Source organism: Thermobia domestica, chromosome 6, assembly GCF_964235325.1.
Source record: "Thermobia domestica chromosome 6, izTheDome1.hap1.1, whole genome shotgun sequence".
Classification (NCBI taxonomy): Eukaryota; Metazoa; Arthropoda; class Insecta; order Zygentoma; family Lepismatidae; genus Thermobia; species Thermobia domestica.
Window position 1 is genome coordinate 89,628,663 of NC_137459.1, and position 20,949 is coordinate 89,649,611.

The 20,949-nt window shown below is 34.9% G+C and overlaps 1 long non-coding RNA gene across 2 annotated transcripts in view; it reads right to left on the reverse strand.

The window, feature by feature from the left end:
• LOC145687703 (uncharacterized) overlaps positions 1 to 8,483 on the reverse strand; it is a 123,134-nt gene extending 114,651 nt beyond the window's left edge. For both annotated transcript variants that reach the window (XR_014131717.1, XR_014131718.1), the window contains exon 1: positions 7,971 to 8,483. This is a non-coding gene — a long non-coding RNA (uncharacterized LOC145687703). The remainder of the gene's footprint in view (positions 1 to 7,970) is intronic.
• Between the last annotated feature and the right edge of the window lie 12,466 nt (positions 8,484 to 20,949).

Consider the following 20,949-nt stretch of genomic DNA (forward strand, 5'->3'; position numbering starts at 1 on the left):
TATGTATACTACTTTGTTACTTTTACTTTTACTCATTAATAAATCTATATAAATGTCATTAGAACAGAAGACTGTCTTAACAAAGATTCATATTTCCTATAATCATTTTAGTAAACAGCCTATCATCACAAAAACGTCAGTAAGCATTAGGAAAAAAATAACATTAAAATAAAGTTTAAAAACATTTGCTTATGAAGTTCTCTTACACAACGTGGGCGATAAATTCACAAACATGCTGAAACAATGGTATGTAAGAATTGAGCTTCTGTTTATTATGCACCTGCTAATTAAAATTGGTATCCCATCTGACTATTAGTGGTGAAACTCATGTGTGATACAACATCTGGCGACCTTCCGGAAGTTAATTATATCGCGGATGAGGCAATTCAAAGCTATTGATATGAAAATCTGTAATTATCCAGCTCAGATTAATGGCAAATTGTATTAAACTATTTTCCTAAAATGTGGTGCATTTAATGAAGGCAAAATTAATATTTGACTTCAAAGTTGCAAACTGTACACAGAGCAAAATAATAATAATAATAATAATAATAATAATAATAATAATAATAATAATAATAATAATAATAATAATAAATGTAATAGAACTCTATCTAGTTTTCTTCTTCCTTAGTTTTTCTGTTTTTGCAACTGCTGTTCATCTATCTAATCTAATATAAATAAAATAAAAAGTTTGTTTGTGTGTCTGTCTGTCTGTGTGCGGCATGGAGACCACACGAGTAAACCGAGAATTACCAAATTTGTCCACAGGTACATTGGTCCAGGCCCCAGATCAAGGCGAAGCGGTTTTTTTAATATTCAAACTTGGAACCAGGGGGTCTCAGGGGGCTTTTACCGATACCGGCCTTGGGACCAGACAAGTTGACCGAGAGTTACCAAACTTTGGTCACTGATACCTTGGTCCAGGCCCCAGACTAACGCAAGCGTTTTTGTCAAAATTTGAATCAGGGGGTCTCAGGAAGGCGTTTACCATGGCATGTAAAAGTAGTAGAAAATGACCGATATTAGTGTCGAATTCATAATTTTTGCGGTCGCAGAGATCAATGGTGAAACTCCGATCTCATTAACTTCCAAATTCACTCTATTCGGCTGTGGGCCGGGGGTCACCTGGGGGGATACCGAGACGTAAAAATAAAAAAATAATCCAAAACGACCCATATTAGTGTCAAACCCATAGTTTTCACGGTCTCTGAGATCAATGGTGACACTTCCATTAGCGATGATTCAAATTCAGCTACCATTGAATGTGGGCCGGGAGTCAGCGAGGGGACAGGGACAGTCATTCAATATTTTAAAATTCATGAAATATATTGAATTTTTTGGATCAGGTTCCACAAAATTTTTGAACGGTCCCTAAAACGATTTTTTTTTTTTTTTTTTTTTTACGGAATACGAGATCATACTGAATAAATTGTTAGCTTTGGTTTGACTACACTATAGGCCTATGTAGTTCTCAAGATATGGGACGTAGAAGAATATGTTTGATTGAATTAAATATATTGAATTTTTTGAATCAGGGACTAAATTGACTTTTCGTATTTTTGGATCAAAAGATCCAGTATATTTCAGCAAAAACATTTTTGTAGGCATTATATCTCGAGAACTACATATAATGTAGCCAAACCAAAAGTAACAGTTTACTCAGTATGATGTGCTTATTCCGTAAGAAATACGAAAACTCGATTTAAGGACCGTTCAAAAGTTTTGTGGCCCCTGATCCAAAAAACTCAATATATTTCATAGAATCAAACATTTTCTTGTACGCCCCATATTTTGAGAACTATATATAGTGTAGCCAAAACGAAACTAACAATTTACTCAGGATGATGTGCTTATTCCGTAAAAAGAAAGAAAATATGAAAACTCGATTTAGGGGCAGTTCAAAAATGTTGTGGTCCCTGATCCAAAAAATCAATAGATTTCATACAATCAAACATTTTCTTGTATGCCCCACACTTTGAGAACTACATATAGTGTAGCCAAAACAAAACTAACAATTTTCTCACTATGATGTGCTTATTACGCAAAAAATACGAAAACTCGATTTAAGGACCGTTCAAAAGTTTTGTGGCCCCTGATCCACATAATTCAATATATTTCATACAATCAAACATTTTCTTGTACACCCCATGTTTTGAGAACTACATGTAGTGTAGGCAAAATAAAACTAATAATTTACTCAGTGTGATTTGCTTAATCCGTAAAAAAAAAAAAAAAAAAAAAAAAAAAAAAAAAAAAAAAAAAATATGGAAACTTGATTTAGGGACCGTTAAAATTTTGTGGCCCCTGATCCAAAACATTCAATATATTTCATTCAATCAAACATTTTCTTGTACGCCTTATATCTGGAGAACTACATATAGTGTAGCCAAACCCAAACCATCACTTAACTCAGTATCATGTGCTTGTTCCGTAAAAAGTACGGAAACCCGATTTAGGAGCCGTTCCAAACTTTTGTGGCAAGATCGCTATCTTTTGATGCATTTTTAGATCATTCCTAAAATTCTTGTTTACGAAATAAGCACATCATACTGAGTAAATTGTTTGTTTTGGTTTGGGTACACTATATGTAGTTCTCAAAATATGGGGCGTACAAGAAAATGTTTGACTGAATGAAATATATTGCATTTTTTGAATCAGGGGAAAGAAAATTTTAGAACGGCCCCTATTTTTTTTTTTTTTTTTTTTATAAGCACATCATACTGAGTAAATTGTTAGTTTTGGTTTGGGTACACTATATGTGGTTCTCAATGCTTGATTGAATGAAATATGTTTCATTTTTTGAATTAGGGACCACAAAATTTTTGAACGGCCCCTAAATCAAGTTTTCGTATATTTTTCAGAAATAAGCACATCATACTGAGTAAATTGTTAGTTTTGGTTTCACTATACTATATGTAGTTCTCGAGATATAAGGCCTAGAAGAAAATTTTTGCCTGAAATATATTGGATCTTTTGATCCGAAAAGAGATTTGGTGAACGATGGATTGTTACAGAGAGGCGCATTGCTTATGGGAGGGAATCCATTCTAACCTTCAAGGGATCAAGGGAAAGACTGCTACACAATGCTTGGTATTGGAAAAAGGAAAAGAACCTGGAAAGTGAAAGAGCTCGCATTGTATTACTGGCACCAAAAATAATTAAAGGAAATATTCAATCAAAAGCACATGATCATGTGTCATACCTTCAAGCAGGACAAATCTTTGAGGGACACAATGATCTTACCCCACCATCACTAAAACATATGGTCGAAGAAGTGACATCACCAAAGAAAAATGATCACAGAATAGCTCGAAAACAGAGCATAAGTAGTTCTAATATTTTGTTATGCAGACCCATAACTTTTATGTTTCCCAATCAGCTTGCTATAGGAGTATACTGCCTTTTCACTTTGGTTCTCGGCTGCCAATAAATATATTTCAAAGTCTTGGAATTTGTGTAAGTTATAATGAGATTCAACGATACGAATTCTTAAGTATATGATATTGTCCTCCACAACCGTTAGTACATTTTATTCAGTGGGTCCTTGATATCACTGATGTCAATACGAAAACACTAGATGGTCATGCAAATTTCCATAGTATGGGGGATATCAGAATAAGTATGCTTCCTGAAGAAAGAGCCACAAATTCTCATGTTCCTCGTCGCGGTTACAATACATCGATTAAGTCGACGTAATACTATTATATATCCAAGCGGATTGCACTGGAGATTGGGAATTGCATTTGCATTCAACGAAATCAATGCTTCCGTACTTCCACGCAGCTGACCATCGCTTTTATACTAAATGTGCACATATGTATGTGCAGCAGATAGAAGCTTTAAAGGAGAAAATAAATCCTGAGGAGTATAGTAAATTTACAGTACAAGGATATATTACCATTCGCAGAAAAATTGATATTGGAGTGAGGTTGCATCAAATATGATCATTGAACAAACTTTAATGAGGTCAGTGAGTTTCTGGAGGGACAAGTCAAGGCCGAGAAATAACAGATTCAAAATTAGCTAGATGGATACTGTAGTTTCCCATCACCATGGAAGTCATTGAAACATTAGAAAGTTTTTGCCATAAAGATTTTGTGTCTTCAGAACAACATGCTGAGCTTAGACACTCTCGCCAGACACGAGATAATCAGGACCTGAAGAAGCTGTCTGACTGGTTATCCCTTCATGAACCCTTTGAAAACTCAGCACCAGAGGACTTACTCATAAACATTGCAAGGGTTTAATTGCTGACACTAAGACAAACTCTAAACAAGCAAAGAAGATTGGTGAAATGTCATTAAACTAGGTTATAGATGATTTCTTTGGAACTGCAAAACTGGAAATGAAGAAAAAAAAATATTTCTATATCTGCTACAAACACCACCATCAAAATTTGAGAGCAAACTGTGTCTATCAATCCGTTGCGGTTTTTAGAGAAAAAAAAAATGAAATGAAATCTTTGAGTTTTACGTCCCACGGTTATGCCGGTTAGGCTAAAGGAGACGGTGATGATGAGTAATGAATGAAATGGTGGAATGAAAGAAGTGGGAGGAAACGGGAGAACCCCGAGAAAACCCACGCACACGGTGTTTGTCCACCACAAAGTTCACTTGGCGGGGGCTGGGATCGAACCCGGGACCCCAAGCACCAGAGGTGTGTCAATGAGAAAGAGTGTCAAATCCACTTTTCGACGGTAGTTGAAACTATTGAGACATGTGTAAGAGCAGCGCAAAATTTTGTCTGTAGTATATGGAGGATATCTTGTTCATGCAATGGCTGGACCAAATCGGACACCTACAATGCGATATGTTGAAAGTATGTGGACTTTGTACAGCGACGTTTTGCTTCATGTGGTGCAGTAGTGTTTGATAACTATACTTCTAAAACTGTACTAAGAGAACTGTATTGAGAAACAGAGGAAAATGTTGAAAATATCTGCAACCATCGCCTATCACGAAAACATGGAGACAACAATAGGTCAATATGAGCTTTTACGAAACACTGTGAATGAGGCACCACTGATTAACACTGAATCATATTTTAGTAAGAGCGGGATAACATTGTACCAAGCAGATGGAGATGTTGATAGTCTAATTTGCACAACGATACTAGATTTTGGGTCGAACTCACAGTTCTGTTGCAGTTGTAGGAACTGACTCAGACTTTTTAGCCATTTTAATCGCTCGCGGACATCCTGGAACGTCATTATGTTTCGTAAAACTGAAAATGGGCAAAACTGAAGAAAAATGCTATTACATTGGCGAAATACAAAATACTCTTGAACCACTGTAAGACTACTTCCTTTTTGTTCATTCGGTCACTGGATGTGATGCCTCATCAGCGATCTTTAGAGAAGAAAAGGAAACAGCCTTTAAGCTACATCAACAGGATAATGTGCTCCGATTTTCTGTTTTTTTTTTTTTTTTTTTTTTTTTTTTTTTTGCATTCAATGAAACCATCTTATACTACAGAGCGTTACTGAAATTGGAGAACTTCTCTAGCTACAACTTATTGGAGGTGGTAAAGCATGCTTACTAGACGCTGTCGGAGAAGTTAGGAAAAAGCTTTCTTCCAATTTTCAACTAGCGAATTTACCACCAAACAATACGGCTGCCTCTGAATATTTCCTTCGGGTTTATCTGCAAGTGCAACAGAGGTTGGGAAACAGCACGAACCCAACTGAATGAGGATGGTGCGTCAAAGAAGACAGATTCTCTCCTATTTCAATGAGTTTTCCACCAGCTCCTGAAGAAGTATTTTATTTGACTGCCTGCCAGTGCAAAATAACTCTTTGCAAAGCTTGTGATGGTGAAACCTGTGAATGTAAGTGTGTCAACCTTAATTATTCCAAGTTTTACCCCTTTTTTGAAGGAATTTCTTGAACAAGATCGAAACCGAATAAGGAGTCTGATAAGAAGGATAACGTTTAATCTTTTCCCTATCATCATTAAATCTACAGGATTTTATTCAATACGATGCATGCCGTTTTAAACTATTTCAGAATACTGACATGTTTACCTTTGTTAGCATTCATGCATATGCTACACAAATCAAATGTTTCGAAGTGGAAATGTAATTTTGGCTATCTTTTTCTAAAATTAGGTGCTCATATTTTCTACCATCTAGAGAGCACCGGGCGAACTAAATATGAAAAGTGATATTTAACCATTAGTTAGTGCTTTTCTTTTAAATCATCGTTAATAGCTAGGCTCACAAAGGTGTAAATATCTCGAAAAGTTATGATCCGATTTTGATTATCTTTTTTTTTCAAGTGCATTTTATGAAACACACAATCGAAAATATATGAACATATTTTGACGATTTTCTAGTGGTTTAGGAGCTTAAGGGCAAAATACTACACAATGCCCTTTTAAAATGCCGAAATTATCGTGTGATTTTATTTAATTATATAATATATCGAATTAAAAAGCAGTTCCTGAGGGTAAAATGGTGTTTTCTAAATTGAAATAGCGTTATTAGTTTGCCAGATAGAGGCCGAAATAGAAAACCAGGTGCGTATGGAATAGCGACCATCTTTGACCGCCATTTTGAGGATGAAGCTCACATGGGATATTTTAGGGCCTTTGAGGTTTCATTGTATTTGACACAAAGAGCAAATTCTGAAAATTTCAGCTTTTTAAGATTTTTTTCCAGCTCGTCGAATAAATTTTACTAGGCTAATATTGCTATTTAAAAAATCAAGAGAAAATATATTTTTTCTCGTAACAAGGCATGTTTTTCTTTTTTCCGAATTTGCAGAATAAAACTAAGATAAATCAGTAAGTTCATTTCACCAGAAGAATTGTAAACACATTTTTAAAATACCCTCGAAGATTTAGAGCTTGCTTGCTTATCTTCAGGAAAAATAACCAGTAGAACGAAGTGTGTATATATAATGATAGTTACTTATCTTGTGCTCCCAGAAAGTAAATATGAACTTCATTTCTTGATCTTGCAGAAGCTACATGCATATTCATGTACGGATTTAAGACAGTTAAAATGGTTAGAACTAGCAGATACAGTCAGGTTTTACCATTAGAAAATATAATTTTTCAAGTGTAGTAAGAATTTTAAAATAATACTAGACATTGAGATAAATGATTAACTTATGCACTAAAAATTAACTGTATTCAGTTAGCAGTTTTAAAAGAGAACACGAAATAAACATGTTGTCCTTTTCATATGACAGGGCTGTAGTGTAAGATTTGATATTATTTTCAGAGGCGGGGTATAAATTTCACTCATATCCATGCCCCGCCATCAGACGCACACTATACTGGGTGGCCCAAAAGTAGATATAAACCCCTGCATTGAGCAAATATAACATTCTAGTTTATGGGTTTATTTGCTTCGGATCTTCCGAGCTTAAGATGTAAGTAAAAAAGGCATTAAGAACAAATAATAAAGAAACTAAGTCTACCTAATGGATTACAATAAGAAATGATATAAAATGCAATAAGCTGATCAGCACGATACTGTATACCTACTTTTGGGACACCCTGTATATAACATGAGTAATTCTTGCTTGCTTGTAAACTTTATCTTTAAAAGACGCCTAAACATGTTTATGAAACTTTTCTGAAACTCGTCTCCACAAATGATAAAATCAATTTTACAGAAATTCATTCAGTGCCGCATAAGGAAACAAATCAGAAGTGCTGGTACTCCTTTAGTTTCGATACAGAAAATAAAAGTTGTTTCCTGTTTCTATCGTCATTATCCTCTAAAAAAAAAATCTAAGAGGGGGAAAATTTATCCCTATCATGGATGAAAATTTTACTCTCCAAGGGAAAGAAGGACATTTCGGGAGGGGGAATCCCTGGCAATTTCCCCTCGTGAATCTATATACAATGCGAGGTTATCCCCAGTTACAACTATGCAGGACATTCTTTTAGAAAACCCCGGAATTTACATATAAAAAGCAAAAAAAAAAAAAAAAAAAATCAACTTTGAAAATAACTTACCTTATTATTGGGTTAATGATATTGAAACAATTCCTGTCCCAGTTTTTGCCCTGTCGCACAATGATTTCTCTGCAATTTTGGAATCTAAAAATATAACTTTGTTTAATTTAGATGTGCACTACATTGAAACTGATGACACGCTAATCGTGCTTTCATTCGCTTAACTTTTGTCTATAGAATAATTGGCCTATTTGACGACATAAAGTAAATCAATATTATATGATGTAACAGTAGACCAAGTTGGTTCTTGGTAGGTACAAGCTCTCAGTACTTTAAGTAGGGCGTATCACAAAACTGTCACAGGCGCCACACTTCGCTCACTTTCATTACAACCTTCTTCACTAAAAAAAAAAAAAAAAAAAAAAAAGTTTCACTTTCTCAAAATATTTACATTTTCGCTTTTGATTCTTGCTTTTCAGATTTAGAGATTAGGCCTATTGTTTATGAACTGATAACACAAAACAACGAATAGTTGAATGACCACTTTAGAGCTTCACCTGTAGCATCAGGAACCACAAACAGGGACTAACCTTGCTGATAAACATTGCTTGTTTGAGGAATCAAATCAACGGAAAACGGGTATTCCCCTATGCGAGTGAACAGTGTTGTCAGTTCTGCCTGGTCACGTGAGGCAGCCTACGCTAGGCGGAAGACCATAGTCCGTCCATTAGCAACGCACTGCATACCACACGAATGACGCAGTATGAGTAAAGCCATAAATGTATGTTTAGTTACTCCTATGATGTAAATTCTTGGAAGAATTTCTACCATTTCGACCATCGTTTCAGGCAAAACAAATATAAATCTGACTAAATACCACGCAGTTCAAAAATAATTTAAGTGCCTGTCGAAGACAATGAAAAATGATTTAAAAAGAAAAAAAGAACGCGCGGGGACAACTCAACGGATAACAACCTCATTCCTGATTAAACTGAGAACAATTTCATTTCATTGATTGGAATTCAACGTTTATTTTCAGCACTGGGGCTATATAAGACGGAATTAGGGCCATAATTTCAATAACTGAAAACAACTGAAGTGGGACATCCAAAGAATAAAATAAAAATAATACAACTTCTTTTGGAATAAATAAAAAAAACAGTAAAAGAATATTATAAAATAAACATGTGGATCGTAGTTCAAAACATAGGCTACTAAAGCAGTGCCACATAATCAATTTATATTACAATGAGACTTAATCATAGTGTTTGAAGAAAGAAGAAGAAGAAAAAAACAAGTGACAAAATATTTGTCATTAACTGTTCAAAAATAACTTACTCATGTTGATTACTCCAATCATGCTTGATTGAAGTTCCTATTGCATTGAATAAAACAGGTTTACTAATTCATTATAAAAGTTACCACAATTACGCTTCCAAGAATTGAAACATGTTAGTAAAACATAATTAAAGCTCCCAGTGAAGACGTAACACTGGAAACTGTCTTTATACTGTATGCTGCAAGTGGGAAGAAGTACTGTGTTATATTAAAGAATTTTCTAAATTGTTCACCATTAAGTGTAATTCATCATTGCACTAATTAAGCTACAAATATTATGCATGTTGCAACAAAGATCAGAACAAAATGTAGTCTTTTGAAACACAGGATAATTTCGATTAATCGGGACGTATGTTCACCCAGAAAGGAACCTACTTTTAAATTGAGATCCGATTCACTACTAGGTTTTGTATCTGAGGCTAGTACTCCCATCAAAATGAAATGTAATAAACTATTTCAATTTAACGTCCCACAATTGTGTCCTTTAGGCTGAAAGAGACGGATTATCAAGGGAAGCAAATGATGATAAAATAATCGGTGGAATGAAATGTGGGAGGAAACCGGAGTATCCTCAGAAAATCCAGGGACATGATGTTGCCCACCACAAATTTACTTGTCCGGGTATCGAACCAGGGACCCCACGCACTAGAGGTAAACGCTCTACCAGAGTATCCCATCAATACTTGAACTGGCGGCTCGTTCACATGTTAAAACTTCGTTCACGCAAAGGTACAAAGGCACAAAAGATAACGAAAAACCGTTAGAGATAATGTCGATAATCAATTCAAGACTAGACAATGTTGGAGCATATTCAAGTCTATAGCTAGCGATAGGTTTTAGGAAGACTAATTACTGATTTCGAGAGGATACAGAGTCTTTTGAATTATTGTTTGAAACACTAAGCTTTTCCAGCTTGGATTCTTTTGCGTTAAATAATAAATTAAGCATTTCCAATCTTCGTATTATCTATATAGCAGTGTTGCCCAGAGTTGGCGTGGGTCAATGAAAACTTGACCCACGACCCACTGACCCACCACACACCGTGACCCACTCTGACCCACAACCCGCGATGACCCACCGTGACCCACCACCCACCATGAACCACTCTCATCCATTGTGACCTACTCTGACTCACCAAAATCCATCGTCATCAACTCTGAACACGATCTACGGCCTCTTCTGTATTGACTAAAGAGTTTATACTTGTAATAATAAAAGATTGTGAAATTGTCACTAATCGGAGTTTGAATTTCTAGTCAATCGCTCAAGCACCACTTTGTTACAATAACGGTGGATCTAACCTTTACTATATAATATGGTAAAGTGTTTGTCAGTGAGGAAATTGAAGCAGTCCGAGGTAGGGGGAAACTAGTGTGCCTAAAATATACTTGTACTAAGAGAGTATTCTTGCAAGTGTTAATTTCTGAACGCATTCCAAAAGAAACTTCTATTCGCAGGAAAATACCCCTGTACAATATGGAAAAGGTTATGGTTTCTCAGTTCACAGTATTTTTCTCACAAAAGATTTGAAAAAAAAAACAGTTTTTCATAGTGTAAAAACGTGCTCGGGTACCCTATGTGAGAGCATCTCCATAAAGTATGCTCATAATTGTAATTTGTGTAATCACTAAAACACAACGTTAAATTTAAGTTACAAATATGTATAATTGCAATTATTATGAAAGTTTATTCAAAGTAGTTTAACTAAAACAAAGAAGTTGAGTTGAGTTGATTTTAGTTTATCGTCCTTTTCAACAGCGAGGCTATATGAAACGTGGACCTACTGACTAACGTGGAATCAGAACACATGAGCTTCCGCCGGGAATCGAAGCCGGGTCTCCCACGCCAAAGGCGCGTACGCTGACCGCTTAGCTGCGAGGGAGCTCAAGAAAGCCAAGAAGAGACTTATTAAAAATTAGGTACAAAGTTGAATAACACAAATAAGCCATTAGTAATACAAGTATGCATTTTCCATAACTCGTAATTTTCCACCTTAAAACAAATCTGAAATCGGGTTTATTTCCTGTTGGTAACTTTTTCGTGGTAAGTCATCTGCAGCGGAATGATGTCCATCCTTCAGCCAAGAAGTAACTAGCTCGTCTACTTTGCTTAACATTGATGAACAACAAATTAAACAATGTTTGAACACTTCGTCTATTTCTAATATCAGTCATATGTAAATTCATAAGGGGAAATCCCAGTTCGCACTCTGTCGCGGAAATTGATAATACTTCTAACCGATTTCTGCAACTCCTCACCGACAATCTGCTTGTCAGACTTAAGTCTGATAACGATTTTTCTTGGTCAGTTTTGAGATACTCAGCAAGAAGTATCATTTCTCTATCATCATACAACATCTTTTCCACATCGACCATGTCAGTTGGCAATGTCGACTCATGTAGAACAGAAACTTCATCTACCACGTCTTCGATAGGGAATCTGGTGAATAAATTATCAATTAAAGCCTGATAAACTGATGATTTCTTATTTGTTTATAAATTTAATTTTTGTAATTACACATGAAGGTTTGATACCATTACCAAGTTTCCTCCCCTCTCTAGAAAGCGAAAGGGAATGAGGTTCCAGGAAAGTGTTCAGACGTGAATGGAAATTTCCCTCTTTCTTCCCCTTCTAGTTACCGCCATATGCCAAATTGCGAGGAATTTCAATTAAATTTATCGATACTTTTCAGTGGAAAAAAGGATGGAATTTGAAAGTTCCAAATCAAAGTAAGTAGACAAACGTAAAATGAGAAAAAGTGTAAAATTTTTCATACAATTATGCGTACAATCCAAATTTAAAATTTCCGTGTAATTAAGCTTACAGTACAAATTTTATGTCTATTTTTCTCACAACTTTATGGGTTGATTGTCCTGTGCTGTAAGCGCTCTATGTAAATAACATAAGCTTCAGCAATTATAGTAGAAAGCAATGGATATATCAAGCCAAGCACTGTATTTTTGGTTTTTGATTTTTTTCTTAAATAACATCGATCATTTTTACAAACCAACTCACTATCAATTTTGCATATATAGAAAGTGCCTTCCCCCATAAAGGAGAATTTTTTTAAAAAAATGCAAGGACACATTCTGTTTATTTTCAATACACTTTAACGGCGTGCGAGATGTTATTTTTTTGGCAAAAATTCGGATCCTCACTACCTCGTTATGATATTATGCATTATAATGAAAGCAATATAACATCCCAGTTTGGATTAAGGCCTAACTATATACCAAAAGTAATTTTATTTGACTTTGCAATATGCCCGTGATGATCAGACACACATAGTTACATTCAATTTTTTATATAATAATTTATATATTACAGTGATTCAAAAATGTATTTTTTCCAGTAGTTAGCTTCTCTAAAAACTCACAGGTCCTGAAAGCTAAGTAGTAATATAAGTCCTATTGCTGTTATTACAATTAAAAATATTAATATCCAAAAGTGGCTGAAGTTATTTTTTCACTTGGTTAGATATACTCACCTCAGATAAGTAGACAGAAACAAACGGAAAAGCAAGGGAAATGAAGCCCTTGAAAGTAAAACGGAGACAAATTTATCAGTCTTCAGAAAATACTGTCTACAATGCAGTGAGCAGAGTGGGTCGGTAGATCATGCTGAGTTGGTGAGTCGCAGTGGGTCATGGTAGGTGGTGGGTCGCAGTAGGTCATGCTGGGTGGTGGGTCGCTGTGGGTCACGCTGGGTGGTAGGTCACAGTGGGTCACATGCTGTTGACCCACGACCCACTGACCCACTTGGAAAACTTGACCCACCGACCCACTGACCCACTCCATCTCTGGTGTTGCATTGTGAAGTTTTAATGTGAAGAATTGCAGACTTGGAATCTTATGTGATATGATAAATGCAAAAATTTAGCACTGAATCTAATATTTTATTCTATTCCTAGAATAAAAAGGAAGCATTGTCTTGGGCTACCAAATTTCTCGAGTATCGTGGGAGACAGCAGTTCACCCAATCCTTAGATCTCAAGCAATGTTTAAGTGTCAAGATTTGTGTGTGTGTGTGTACATTGATGAAATAATTGTATGAACATAATGAAGATAACTTATCAAAGAAAATAATACGTAATTCATTACACAATATACTCTCATAATAAATATGGTTTGAACCAAGGATCTTACAAAGTAGAGGAACTGCCCTTACAACAAAATCCTGAAGCCATACGCCACAGTTTCGCCACCCCTACTCTCTCCACTCCGCCCAATAGGATCGCAATGTTTTGAGCCAACAATCATCTCGGAAACGAAAGTAGCCAATAAGACGATGGCAGAAACGAGAGTAGCCAATCAGACGTGCCGATGCTCGGTTGTATTTTGGCTTCACCGATTTAATAGGATAAATATACGTATGGGCAGATCCTCTATTTATAACATCCTTGGTTTGAACGTTGTTATATCACATCCTTCATAGGGCTCTCGTGACATGGAAGGATTCTCATAACTTCTAGATAAAATTAAGACAAAGAAATGGGTTTGAATCGTTTAACAATGTTTGGTGATGAATATTCAGGCCATTGGTGATGTCATGACAGGATACATGACGGTCTTGATCCAATCTTGTCAGAATATCACTCATTTCCAGTTGGTCACCCACTGCAATGGAGGCCATAGACGCACACACTTGCATGACCAACATACATGAAAAATTTGTTTTATCATACATGTTGGAAGAATTTTTTGCCGTTCAACTGACGACGTTGGCATTGCGGAGGAAAGTGTCACGTGATTGCTTCCGCTGTTATGGTTGGCAGACTTAAATATAAAACAACCAACTTGCATGAACGAGCACATATACGGTAAACATGAATGAAGAATGATAAAACCATCATGAATGTTTACAGAAAATTTTGAAAACTTTCAACATGCATGAACGAGGCCATACACGATCAGCTTTCCTGAGGTTTTATCATTTTTCATGCACGTTCGAAGGTTTCTTAATGATTGCGTCTGTGTGTACGTGCTCCTTAAGGAGCATTTTGGATGTCGAACTTTCCAAAGCAAAATCGAATCACCCATCTTAGAGATGTTGCTTCTGATAAACTTTGCTCATAAAAAAACACAGATTTCTCCAGGTGTCGTCCCACTTGCGACATTCCTATTAGCGACAGGAACTGTTAACTGTCCTATGAGCGACCGATTCAATCTGTTAACTGCTCTATGAGTCACCGATTCGTTCATACTAAGATAATTGAAGAAGACAAGCTTCTCTCTTCTTTAACTTGTTTCATGCTAATGCGATTTAGAACCTAACAAAATGTACTATGAAAAATTTCGCTCTACCTGAATTTAGTACGTGAGACTACTCTCATTACACTAACAATATTTTATACGTTTTTCCTAATATTATATTTTTGAATTATTTTCTATGAATACACTGACTATATCAAGGGGAAAACTAACTAAATATTTAAAGTAGCTCCGCCTTTGTCTATGATTCTAATATAATTAAAAATGTCATGTTAAAATGATGCGGGGCATAAGTTTAGATTGAATATGTTTATGGCATAAGAAAGAAATCGGAAAGAGGTAGGGGCGTCCGAAGAAAATTTTCTAGGGAGGGGCATTTTCATGGTTGCTGTGCCATGTCTGGTATATCTGGTATTTAATATACGTGGTTTGCTATATTACGTATACATTTTTGTGAGCCTTCCCATCGGATCCCTGCCTTCCCATCAGGCGCCCATGGAAAGAGGGTGTTCACAACTTGAGGATATCAAAGAAATCTTAAAAAAAAATGTATTCAAAGAAATTATTACACAAGTCACAAATCTCTCGCAGGACTTAACAGTTCGTCTAGTTATAAGGGATTATTTCAGATTGTTATAAGACAAGCTTTTATGTATAAGTCAAAACAAGAAAGGAAGGCAAATTAAGCAATTAGTTTTCGGTTTAGTAGCTTACAATAGGGAGGAAGGTAGTTTAAAGAGTTTGTTTACCTTTTGGATTGTTTAGAGTGAACTGCATTGTAATTGGTGAGATTGGTTGAGAATAGCCAATCAGATGTAAGAGATGTCAAAAGCTGTCTTTTATCATTGACTTTTTTTTTTTCATTTTATTCAGTGTCTTTGGAAGTCTAAAAAGTAGATAGTTGGCGAAACTGTTACACGTTTAAGTTTTTCAAAATACAATATATTACTGTGCTTAGTGAGTAATTAGATTTGAATCAAATTAAGTATAGAAAACAGAGCTTTTCAAGAAAGGGGATATTACAACTGGATTTTCAATAATTACATAGAAATATACTTTTCATGGAAATGTCCCTATTGTCTCGCTAAGTTATTTGATATATTTTATGTCAAATCTAACTCAAAATTAAAATAAGTTTTATTTGCACTCACTGTAGAGGGAAAATATATTTGATGAACTGTATTACTGGCACGTACATTTTTCGTAGCAAGGTTGTTCGGGCGCTAATAACGCCAGAGACAAACATATTTCACGAGAGGGAACATATCATCTTCCATCATCTCAATGTAAATGAATCGGTCGCTCATAGGACAGATAACAGTTCCTGTCGCTAATAGGACTGTCGCTTCTGGGACTAATTCTTTCTCCACGGGCTTTCGAGGTCTTATGCTTTTATCGGAATGAAATTGTTAAAAGTAGCGCAATTTTGCTCAAAGTTTAATCATTTTAACAGCTTAATATCTTACGTCTGGTTAAAACTAGAGAGCGGATTTTAAGGTGCAGCATCTTTTCTAAAAATGTAGTTGTTATAACAACCAAAGTTCAAAATATGTATTTCTGGGCATAAAGCGAACTGAAATGAACCCACTTTGTTGCACCTTTTTTGCTAGATTAATAAAATTTCCCTTTTTTGTACTTCTTTTAACCTTCAGTACCTTTATTGTCCCTTTTTCTCTCTTTTTAAAACTTTGTACAGAACAGTATGATACACATAACATTCCATAAATTTAGATGCAGTCTTGACTTATTTGCTAGGGATAAATTTGAACTGAAACCGGACGTAGAAACCTTTGCAACATCAACTGAACTTCCTGTCCATGTGCTTGCAAGATATGAACCACTGGTTTCCGTTGATGTCGAAAGAAGTTTCTCCACATGCAAGGCTTTCCCGAGCTACAAGCGACAGAAAATAACATTCGAAAACATAAAAGAAATGATAGAAATATTGCGCATAATCAAGTATGACCAGTTTCTGAAAACCCAGTAGTATGTAACGGTTCCTGAAGCCACAATATTGCTAAATCAGACTTTAAAAAAATACAGAGTTGGTTCTAACCACAACTTTATTGCAAGAATGTTCAATGTTATACAAATTTGGGATTAAAAAAAAAAAAACAATTTTGCAATTTATGTCGAATGTTTAAAACCAATATTTTAAAAATATTTGCTAGTGTAATGAATAAAGAATGTTCATGTAACTATATACTATAGCACTTAATAAAGATATCCTATTAGTACCTTTTGTTTTGCACCTTTTTGAATGACTTTTCAGTCCCTTTATTCCCTTTTTCCTACCACATTTTTGCACCTTAAAATCCGGCCCCTATTTATAACAAATCCAACACTTTTCGCACATCTACTTGCTACAACTGTCAGCTGTCAAATGGCGTTAAAGTTGACTCAATGTGACTCATATACCCTGAGATATTTAGATACTAACGCCATCTTGAGGGCAAAAGTCTAAACAGTTTTTAGACTACCTGATGTGTTTTGGTGTATTTGATAATGAATATGGATATAATAATATGACTATTAAAATAACAAATTAACCTTTCAATGCACCGTGTAGCTGATTAGTTACACACTTGGTTCTTGCTTATACATCTCACAATAGATGTTTCTTTTCGTAAGTGCATTTTATCGCAGCTTGTATACATTCCGTTTTCGTAAGTGCTACAAAAAAACGTCAATAGGCCTCTGAAAAACTGAGTTTTCTTTCAATACAAAACTTTCTTGTTTATGAAGCGATAGTCATGTCTTAACTTTTAGTTGTTTTATAGTGCGATATATACATGTCTAATATCTGTGAATGTGTAAAATAAATTTTTAACACTTGCTGTTGCTAAAACTAAAAACAAGCGCTAACCACAAAGTAGATATTGTGACACGGGTTCGAAGTGTAAATTGCATTGTGTAGCTAAATAGCTACAAACAGTTAATAATAAAATATTAACCTAAATTTTGGTCCTAGGGTTTTTAATTTGTTTTCTTATAATTTACAACATAGCATTCTATTTATATTATTTTTCAAAATAATAAAAGTAAATAAAGAAATACATATATCTTCTAAAAATATCATGCATTTAAGGGTGAAATTAATCTTTGAAAACATTTCTTCTTTCGCTGCTAGATCCTAATTACATTTATCATTTTCACCTTCGTGTGCGATTTCATGAATTCCTAAAAATAATTAAATAAGTTCAGCTAAATTTTTCTTTTGAAGTATGTCTTACCTATTTTACTGCAGATAATCAATAACAGCCTTTTTACTCGGTCGTTGTTGTTCTCAAACAATGTTCTCATTTGAAATTCCCCCCCCCTGTTTAATCCAATTTATACTTGTAATATCTGTAATGTTGTTCATATTCCTACTGCTGCTAACATTATATCACTGATTTCCTTATCGACATCTAACTATGTTTATTTCACAGTGGAATGTTTGCCTAAAATATTATTAAGTAAAGTCTTTGTGTATTCAAGCCGCTGTTTGTTCTTGCTAAAGTTCATCACGTCATAACTAATTTGAACTGACAACTAGGAATACTTCAGAACATCATTGGCGTATTTAGTATTTTGATTTGGGGCTATGCAAAACACGGGGAAGCAGGGGAACAATTGCCCACCCGTGAGAATTAAATACTGCATATTTTAATTTATACATAAAGTAAAGTTTTAATGTGAAGAATTACAGACTTGTGAATCTTATTTGATATGATACATGCAAAAATTTAGCACTGAATCTAATATTTTATTCTATTCGTAGAATAAAAAGGAAGCATTGTCTTGGGCTACCAAATTTCTTGGGCTACTTATCCCCCCTCTTGATTTGCTTTAATTTAAACTTTCGCCTTTCTTGATAACTAAATTATGTAAACATTCCTTTGCTATAATAACTAAGTCCCGTTATGTTGATATCTGTGTAAGTTAGTGTGGAACACTAGTTTAGCTTATCAGCTCCTCTTAGTTTTGGTGTTATTGACGATGGCCGACTTGAATCGTAACTAAAGTATGATAAAAGAAACGAAAGAAAGTAAAAACTAAGAAAAATAAACCGAAAAGTAGAATGGATGGAAAAAGGAACGTTGTTCTTATATGGAATGAAATTTGACAAATACTGCATTATTTCTGAACAAAGGGCATAAGAAAATGGAAAGTCAATGAAATTCTTAGAAATGGTAAGAATGACTATTGTTGAACGCGGAAAAAAAAAACTAACAAATTTATCTTAGTGGTGGCTTGAGCCCGACAGCTCCTCTAAATACGCCACTGCAGAACATAATCAATTGAAAAATACTACCAGGGTGTTTTGTAAGGTTACAGACTTACCGCAGGCATCATAAGATAACTCATGAAATGTAATATATTTTATATGTAGTTATACGTATAAAGTAAAGCAAAACAGAAAACGAGTGAACGATAGCTCTTATAGCTCTTATAAGGATAGTCTTCAAGAGATATTTGAACTAGTATTACTGATATAACATCACTTCATTAAGAAAGACTTTCATCATTTCCTCAAGAATTACCTTTGATTTGAAATCAAAAAGAAATGCTTAGAGTTCTAGATTATAGAAGTCATTCATTCACTTCACGTTGATGTCCAAACAAACTTCCTATCTTCTGCGAGCTTCACTGTTCATTCAAATTTATTCCTTTAAAAAAAATCAACTTTTTTTCTTTCTCCTTTCGCTTCTGCCTTCAAAAACTTTCTGATTTTCTCATTATGCTGTCTGGATGTACACGACAGAGCGGTGTGCGTTTGGACTTTCTCAAAGGGCTACCAAGTTTAGGGCACATAGTTTCCAACAAGATAACGAGTCTGAAACTCTCTGCCAATTAAAACCTGCAAACCGAACACGTTTTCTTCTGATGTTTTTTCAAGTCATTAAAAAAAAAAACTCTTTTAAGTCCGAATCACTTGGCTACGAAACTTGAGCATCTTCTAACATTCCAGAGACCCAAAGGGAAGTTACGTGCTTACTTTTTGCTTTTGTTTTTATGTCCACTTCTGAAGCAAAATGCATGTTCATTGCACGGTAATGTATTTATAACTAATGAAGATATTTTTTTTTCTTTTCACAGGCACAAGAGAATGAAATGTTTGTGTTTTAATCAATGATAAATAACGTAATAAATGTGAGTATTAAGATTTAGGGTTATAAGATTTAGGGTTTCTTTGGACGGCGTTAACTTTCAAAAATTAATACAAGTTAATGTATCTCGTAAATGAAGTATTGAGGACAAGATGTGCTGAAAAAAATGAAAGAAACGAGTGACTAGAGAAAAAAGTGTCCTGTGCACTTTTGGTGCTCATTTGGTGGCATGTAGTACTGAGTTCGATTCCCTGTGGGAGAACACTAGAAAATTAATTACATAATCATTCACTTTCATTAATCACTCGTTTCCTTTAGCCTAAAGGGCATAAACATGGGACATTAAACTAAACAAATTAATTTCGGGTAACTGGAGAAAATGACATAGTACAAACGTCACAATAGATACTCGACTCCGAACATAACGTGAATAAATTAAATGGAGACGGTGAAGATGGGACATATTAGTGAAATGGGAAAAAACAACCTAGGTGCTTGTGGGAAAGCCTGTAGGAAAAGACCTTTGTTTAGACCGAGAATGTTGTAGGATAATATCAAATGAATAATTGAATCACTGATTGGAGAAAGGGAATAAGTGCATCAGACCTAAGTTTTCAATAACGCTAAAAAAACATTATCGAGGCGTTGTTTGTATTTGTTGCAAAAAGTGTATAATTGATTACTTGTAGCAAAACAACTAACAAACACTAAGACAACAAGAAGAATATTGTATTGCAGCACTGCAATTGGTTAGAAAAGCTTAAAAATGGAAAAAAATATTCCCTTTTTCCAATCAATTAAAGTTGGACGCAATTGTAATTGTGTGTAGGGTATGTAATGTGCAGTTTATGATAGAGAGCTATGAAAATGTACGTTGAATGCAATGTTGTATGCTAATCTTGGATATACGTATTCGAACTATCACGAATGTTAGGCTTCTAACACTTTTATTGTCACCGTTCGTTTTTCTGTACTGCACATGTTATTCGTACAGCAAGGAAAGTAATACAATAGTCAACTGAACAAAATACGTAGCAAAATACGTTGTCACAGTATAATGGGTTTACATAGAGTCCTATCCGTCTGAATCTTTGTTTTCTACAGTTTCTTGGTCAGTGGTTTTCCATGAACAAATCATCCTATAAAACTATTTGTATTGGTCAGATATGATTTGGTGATTTGTGCAGAATCGTTGATCTTTTTCTGATTGATCGAGACTTGCCAATCGTATGCCTTTGACGTTGGCAGTGGAACGTTTGTGACATTACTTTTGAGTAATCGAAAAATGTCAGTTCTTAGTCCATTGATAAACTTATGATCTTGCACATAACCTGGAGATTCTGCTTTGTAAACAGTGTCTCTACTTACTTGGAATTTCACTGTTTTGTTCACAATGCT